This window comes from Nansenia antarctica (assembly GCF_963989245.1).
Source record: "Nansenia antarctica genome assembly, chromosome: 8".
Lineage (NCBI taxonomy): Eukaryota > Metazoa > Chordata > Actinopteri > Argentiniformes > Microstomatidae > Nansenia > Nansenia antarctica.
The window spans coordinates 31,920,746-31,928,245 of NC_137678.1; the positions used below are offsets into that span (position 1 = coordinate 31,920,746).

The 7,500-nt window shown below is 46.5% G+C and overlaps 1 protein-coding gene across 1 annotated transcript in view; it reads right to left on the reverse strand.

The window, feature by feature from the left end:
• chchd3a (coiled-coil-helix-coiled-coil-helix domain containing 3a) overlaps positions 1-7,500 on the reverse strand; it is a gene marked incomplete at its 3' end in the record, with an annotated part of 61,956 nt that overhangs the window by 417 nt on the left and 54,039 nt on the right. The window lies entirely within an intron of this gene.

The following is a 7,500-nucleotide window of genomic DNA, read 5'->3' on the forward strand; positions in this document are numbered from 1 at the left end:
AGGCAACATGCAATACACCGCCTATTGATCTGGACTTACATGTCAAATAACAGCACGGTTAGCCAGCTCTCTCATAACAACAACAACACACACAGGCACACACACACAGGCGCACACACACACACACATACATAAGCACTCTCTCAATCAATACTTGTGGCTTTATTCTTCTGACTGCGTATAAGAGACACTATGGAATCCTGATGAAGCTGTCCGCAGCTGACTATGAATGAGGTCATGTGACCAAACCAGCCCCTGGTCGTAGAGGAGAGTGATATTACGTGGAAGTCAGCGTTTGGGGGGCTGCAGCATTTATCATATCTATCAGGTTAATCTGGATCCATAAATCCATAGAGTGGAGTGTTTACTGGTGTTTGGATTCCCTTCTTCTCTCTTCCCTTTCATTCCTCTCTCTCTCAGGCACTCACTCTCTTCTCCTCTCTCTGTTGCGCTCCGTCTTTCTCTCTCCATCCTTCCTTCCTCTGTCTCTCCCTCTATCCCTCTCCTTCTTTCTTTCTCTCTCTGTCTCTCCCTCTATCCCTCTCCTTCTTTCTTTCTCTCTCTCTCTCTCTCTGTCTCTCCCTCTCCTTCTTTCTCTCTCTCTGTCTCTCCCTCTCCTTCTTTCTCTCTCTGTCTCTCTCTATGTGTCTCTCTCCTCTGTCTCTCTCTTTTCTGTCTCTCTCTCTCTCTGTCTCTCCTCTGTTTCTCTCTGTCTGTCTCTCTCTGTCTCTCTCTCTCTCTCTCGCTCCCTCCCTCCCCCCATCTCTCTCTCTGTCTGTTTCTCTCTATGTCTGTCTCTCTCTCCCTCCCTCCCCCATCTCTCTCTCTCTCTGTGTCTGTCTCTCTCTCCCTCCCTCCCCCCATCTCTCTCTCTCTCTCTCTCTCTCTCTCTCTCTCTCTCTGTGTCTGTCTCTCTCTGTGTCTGTCTCTCTCTCCCTCCCTCCCCCCATCTCTCTCTCTCTCAGGTGGTTTGTTGACAGAGGGGGGGTATATTGCTCTGGGGGTCAGTGTGTCAGAGTGATGAGCAGCTGTCAGGTCAGTAAGGTCTTAACTTAGTGTTGGACTGGCCTCAGATCAGTCATGTGACCACACCTCGCCACGCAACACACAGCGGGCGGAGCTTGGCACGAGCAACGCTAAGGTCGCGGGTTCGATTTCCGCCTGGGAACCATAGACAGAAGCTACTGCCCCGCTCCAGCCAATACAATCTAATTAGGGACGGAACACCGTGCTCCTTGGTGATTGGCTATTAGGTTGTTAAGTCGTGACGTGTTTCCGGGTCCAAAGTTGGCTGAGGCGCTCTCTTCGAAATGCCTCAGTAATAATAATAATTAATTATATTTGTATAGCGCTTTTCTGAGGCTCAAAGACGCTGACAAATATGGGAAAAACGGGAAAGTGCTGTGTCCCTTGTTGTATGAATAGATCCCAGTCTAAAAAACGATTGAACTGTCATTCTACCGCTGTAGTACACTGGTACTCTGTTATACAGCGTGTGTTTAAGAGAGGAGGGTTTGCTGTGGGAACGTTCTCATCTGCGGTGCCGGTAAAAAAAAACTCCTAAAAACGTCCCGATTTGTCACTGAAATTCAAGACGGCGTGTGTAGACGTTGTGTAGACGTTGTGTAGACGTTATGTGTACTTCCCACCCTCACAAAGTCATCAGGCCCGTCTCAGAGCGTAGCCACCGTGTGGGAGGGTCAGCGTTAGGCCACCCTGCTAGGATTGTTCAGGGAGCAGGGTGTGAGGATGAGGGTAATAACCATTCCAACCCTCGTCTCTCTCTCTCTTCGAGATCGTGAGTCGGAAGGCTAAACGTTTTGCAGATCAACTGTTTGACCGTTGCTGCCTCACGAGGACGCGGGTTTGATTTGACCGGACATGAGTGTCGGTGTGTGTGTGTGTGTGTGTGTGCGTGAGTGTGAGTGTGTGTGTGTGTGCTTTCGTGCGTGTGCAATAAACCCACATGTGGTCCTCCCCAATTAAAGACTTGAAGCAGTGTGACTGTGTGTCTGTGTGTGTGTGTGTGTGTGTGTGTGTGTGTGTGTGTGTGTGTGTGAGTGTGAGTGTGAGTGTGTGAGGAAAGACAAAGCGTTTTGACCCTGGCTCCTTTCACGAGGACACTCCCCCCACGGGGAGCAGAGAGAAGGTGGAGCAGTGTGACTGTGTGTGTGTGTGTGTGTGTGTGTGTGTGTGTGTGTGTGTGTGTGTGTGAAGGTGGCGTCGGCCTTAGAGGACAAACACACACGCGAGGAACAGCCTCCCCCTGTCAGCCAGGGGACGCCACGTCTCACTGGGACCAGCGTGGGAGCAGCGTGTGTTAAGTGTGCTAAACAGGCCGTTTGACCCTCTGGACCCTCCGTAGGACGCCTAATTTTCTCAGAGGAGAAACCAGCGTGAGGGGAGTGATTTTAAGTGCACTAAAAAGGAAGGGCGTTTGATCTTTAGGACCCTCCATAGGACACGACGCTCAGTGTGGGGGCCATCGACTGGCTAGGACAAAGCCCACACTGGGCAGGGGGGGGGGGGGGGGGGGGGTAATGACATAAAGACATATAGACAGAGAGAGAGAGAGAGAGAGAGAGAGAGAGAGAGAGAGAGAGAGAAGGAATGAAATAAATGGATAGAGATTGAGAGACAGAGAGAGAGAGGGAGAGGGGGGGAAGGAGGAATGAAATAAAGAGATAGAGACAGAGAGAGAGAGGGGGGGGGAGGAATGAAATAAAGAGATAGAGACAGAGAGAGAGAGGGGGGGAGGAGGAATGAAATAAAGAGATAGAGATTGAGAGACAGAGAGAGAGAGAGGGTGGGGGTGGGAGGGAGAGAGAGAGGGAATGAAATAAAGAGATTTAGATTGAGAGAGAGGGATGGGCACCTCCAGCACCGCCATTCTTGTCCATGCCCTGGTTACTTCCCGTTTAGACTATTGTAATACCATCCTCTTTGGTCTCCCACACAAATGTCTCCATAAACTCCAACTGGTCCAGAACTCCCTCCATTCACCATATCACTCCAGTCCTCCAACAACTTCATTGGCTCCCCATCAAATTCCGTATTCACTTTAAGATTCTCCTTCTCACCTTTAAGGCTCTCCATAACCTAGCAGCCTCATACCTCTCTGAACTCCTTCTTACTCACACTCCCTCCCGTAGTCTCAGATCAGAACAGACTAGTCAGCATTCACAAAACAGCTATGAAAATTGTAGGTGAAAGAGACTATGTGATCCTAAATAAACTATATGAAAAAGCTGTCCTGGACAAGGCTAACAAGATAATCGCAGACCCCCAACATCCGCTCTCCACAGAATACGAAGTTCTCCCCCTAGGTAGAAGGCTTCGCATGCCAAGATGTAACTATAAGCTCTTAAAACTATCATTTGTCCCATTCTCCATTAAACTAATCAATTCTCTCAAGCAGAAACGATGATTAGGACATGATCACCAGCACCTGCACTTTATCTTAGACACCACTTGAAGGGCCATGTGCAATATTCGAAAACACCACCTGAAGGGTTATGTGCAATATATATTTATACCAAATGATGCCATGTCCAGGTGAAAACTGCTGCCAATGTCACTCAATGTTTGTTGCTGTCCTGTTGTTTACTTTGTCTACTGTATGTTGTATGTATCGTCACTGTTGCACTTGAAGCATGAAAGTACCATGCCCAAGACAAATTTCCCCTCGGGGACAATAAAGTACAATCAATCAATCAATCAATCAAAGATCCTCCTCTGCCAACCAACTTGTCATCCCTTCTGCCCGCCTGACTACTATGGGATCTAGAGCCTTCAGCCGTTCTGCTCCCCGCCTCTGGAACTCTCTGCCACCCAACTTACGCAATATTGACACTCTCACCACTTTCAAATCCAGTCTTAAAACACACCTTTTCACAATGGCTTACTTGGTTTGATCTCCTGTATTTTGTTTGTTGTTATATCTGATTTTGCTGTTTTTATCTAATTTTGCTTTGTTGATTTTAATGTTTTGATATGTGGTTTTAAACTGTCTTGTAAGGTGTCCTTGAGAGCCTTGAAAGGCACCCATAAATAAAAAGTATTATTATTATTATTATTATAATTATTATTATTATTATTATTGAGAGTGTTTGACTTTTGAGGAGAGTAACAAAGGGGACAGCGGGAGGGTGAAGCGTCTGAACACAGCGCTGGCTACGGCGGGTAGTCACGTGACCAGGGCTGCACACAGTGTGCCCTACGTACCCTAGTGTGCTTGAGAGGGTGCGGGTGTAGTGTGTAGTGTGCAGGGATTAAAGCAAAAACAAAATCTCCTGACGGAAAAAAAAAATCAGGCCAAATCGGGGCCGGTGCGGTGGCTTTCCGTGCGCAAAGCGCGCGTGCGTTTTTCCGTTTATACGTTCTAATGCTTTGACTTTTCTTTCGAAAAATGTAAATACATTTCCGCGTTGTAGAAAATCAATGACACATCGCTAGTCAACTAACACAGCTTGTTTTGTGAGCCTGCTAAACAATGTACAGTAGTGTTATAGTTAACTAGGTAGCAGTCCAATCCATTTTGTTGCAGTGTTTTGGACTTGAATAGCGAGTTTGTGTTGTGATTCTCAACAACGTTGAAACGTAGTTTCGCCCTTTTCCATATTTTTGAATAATAAATGTGTGGACTGACGATGTAGCGCAGTCTAACTTATTCTAATAATTATTTAACATACTTTTATAGTTTTTATTCCCCCCTCCTCCCAGACAAGGTCACATTATTATTGGATTGGTTGTTTGCGTGTCGGGTGAAGTTAGCTAAACATTTAACCTGCTAGCTAGCAAGAGAAACATAATGTCACTCTCCAAAGGTCTAAAGAGAAAAGTTGACGGTGAAAACAGGGCATTTAAACAGGAATGGACAGTGAACTATGCGTTCATCCTACCTGGTTTCATCAAAGCAAAGCTGTTGTGAGACTCACATTTTCCGTGCTCACAATGAATGTTCCCTTCCACCTATACATGCGAGTCGTCCTTTTCATCAATGAATGCGATAAAGACGGACTAGAGGAATCGATTGGTGCATAAAAACCTTGAGAACTGCCGGATTAAAGTGACGTCCATAATAATAATAAAAAATAATAATACATACTTATAGCGCTTTTCTAGACACTCAAAGACGTCCATATCACCAGATAACAAATAGTGACCGATGGGAGATGCCAGTTTTCTCATTAAGTGAGATTCAGCCTAATATTATTTTTTCTATTTTTAATGAATGGCTCATTGTAATTATTGTCCCTAGTAAGGTAGCGTGTTTGCTCTGTCGTTTCAGGAGTATAGGCAGCCTATGCACCACCACCCCTCGCCCTCCATGATCAAGCGGATTCAGCTTTTTTTTTGATTTTTTTGGTCAATGTTTTTCATCAAATTAAACTGCATTTGCTTTGTTACTGTTCACATGTGTGGTGCAGTCACATAGCCTATAAGTAAACATTAAGTTTGAATGATTTACTGAGCTGGCGTTACTTTTTTCAAACTACACACCGCATGTCGGCTATTTCAGCACCACGCACCATGTCCACCTACTTATCACTATGAGGGGTTCAGCGTCAGTGCACCCCGTTCTGTTACTGTCGCATAGTTGTAGACAATAAAGGCCTATATGTAGGCTATATAGGCTATTATATATCATTTATATACCTAATACCGACATAAAAATAGATTGTCTGCCTCTACAAATCATATTACACCAGGTAAAATCCGTCACAACTTGGAATAAATCTGTCGCAACTTGGAATAAATTTACGGAAATCCGTCGTAGCGACGGAGAACTTTAATCCCTGAGTGTGTAGTGTGAAGTGTGTAGAGTGTAGTGTGTAGTGTGTAGTGTGTAGTGTGCAGTGTGTAGTGTGTAGTGTGTAGTGTGTAGTGTGTAGGGTGTAGTGTGTAGTGTGTAAGGTGTAGTGTGTAGTGTGTAGTGTGTAAGGTGTAGTGTGTAGTGTGTCGTGCGTAGTGCGTAGAGCAGGGGTCCCCAAACTACGGCCCGCGGGTCCCCCCAGGGCTGCGTGCTAAGCCCCATCCTCTACAACCTCTACACCTACGACTTCACCCCCGTCCACCCCAGCAACTCCATCGTAAAGTTTGCAGACGACACCACCGTGGTGGGCTGCATCTCGGGGGGGGACGAGGCGGCGTACAGGGATGAGGTAGAGCAACTGAGCAAGCTGTGCAAGGTTAACAACCTGCTGCTGAACAAGTCAAAGACCCAGGAAATCATCGTAGACTTCAGGAGGAAAAAGTCCGAGATCCAGCCCCTGCTCATCGACGGAGAGAGCGTGGAGAGAGTCTCAACCCTCCGATTCCTGGGGGTGCACATGCAGGATGACCTGTCCTGGAAGGACAACACAACAGCCACCATCAAGAAGGCACAACAGCGGCTCTACATCCTGAGAGTCCTCAGGAAGGAACACAGCAAGCAGGAGATACTGGTGACCTTCTACCGCGGCGCAGTGGAGAGCATCCTCACCTACGGCATCTGCAACTGGTTCTCCAGCTGCACAACCGCGGAGAGAAATGCGCTACAGAGAGTCGTGAGAACAGCCCAGAAGATCACCGGCGCCCCCCTCCCCTCTCTGGAAGAGCTGTACAACACACGCTGTCTCAGGAAGGCCTCCAAGATCTCCAGGGACCCAACCCACCCTGGGTACGAACACTTTACCCGGCTGCCCTCGAAAAGGCGGTACAGGACCATGGCCGCAAGGACAAACAGACTGAAGAACAGCTTCTACCCCAGGGCCATCCAGGCCCTGAACACAGCAAAGACCTAGGTTCTGGGCCCTGGACAGTCTGGACGGATTGATGGCAGCTGCTGGACTGAAAACATCAGGTGTAGTGCTGAGGCACAAATATGTACATTTCAAGCCTGCAAACTGCGACACTTTAAATGAATGTGCAATAACACTATGTGCAATATGACAACCCTAGTCGTCTATCTGTACAGTATAGTATAGTGGATAGTGTACATAGCCTTTATTTATGTAAACCAGCTCCTTCCCTTCTTGTGTTTTTTTTTCTTTCTTTTTTTTCTTTCCTAACACCAGGGGAGCCACCCCTCCTAAATTTCGTTGTTTGGTACCTGTACTATAGCAATGACAATAAAGACCATTCATTCATTCATTCATTCATTCATTCATTCAATTGCGGCACTGAGCCGACGTGGTGGCGGGGGCGCTGTTTCGCAAATAAGTTAGCTTTCGTGTTTGCTAGCGAAACAGCTGATAGTTGATGTTGACTGCTCAAGGAGAATACATATTTGAAAGTACAGAATGCCTGAAAGCCTTATATTGCATTATATTACATTACATTTTGAATGATCATCTGGTGCCTGAATATTGTGTTTTCCTTTACATAAATAATGACATTTCCACCATAAATGGATGCAGAAAGGGCACAAATTGGTGCATCTAAATTCACCAGAAATGAAAGAAATTAAGTGTTTGATGTTTAAGGACCCCCAGACAGCCCTGCTTCATTGGTCCCCCC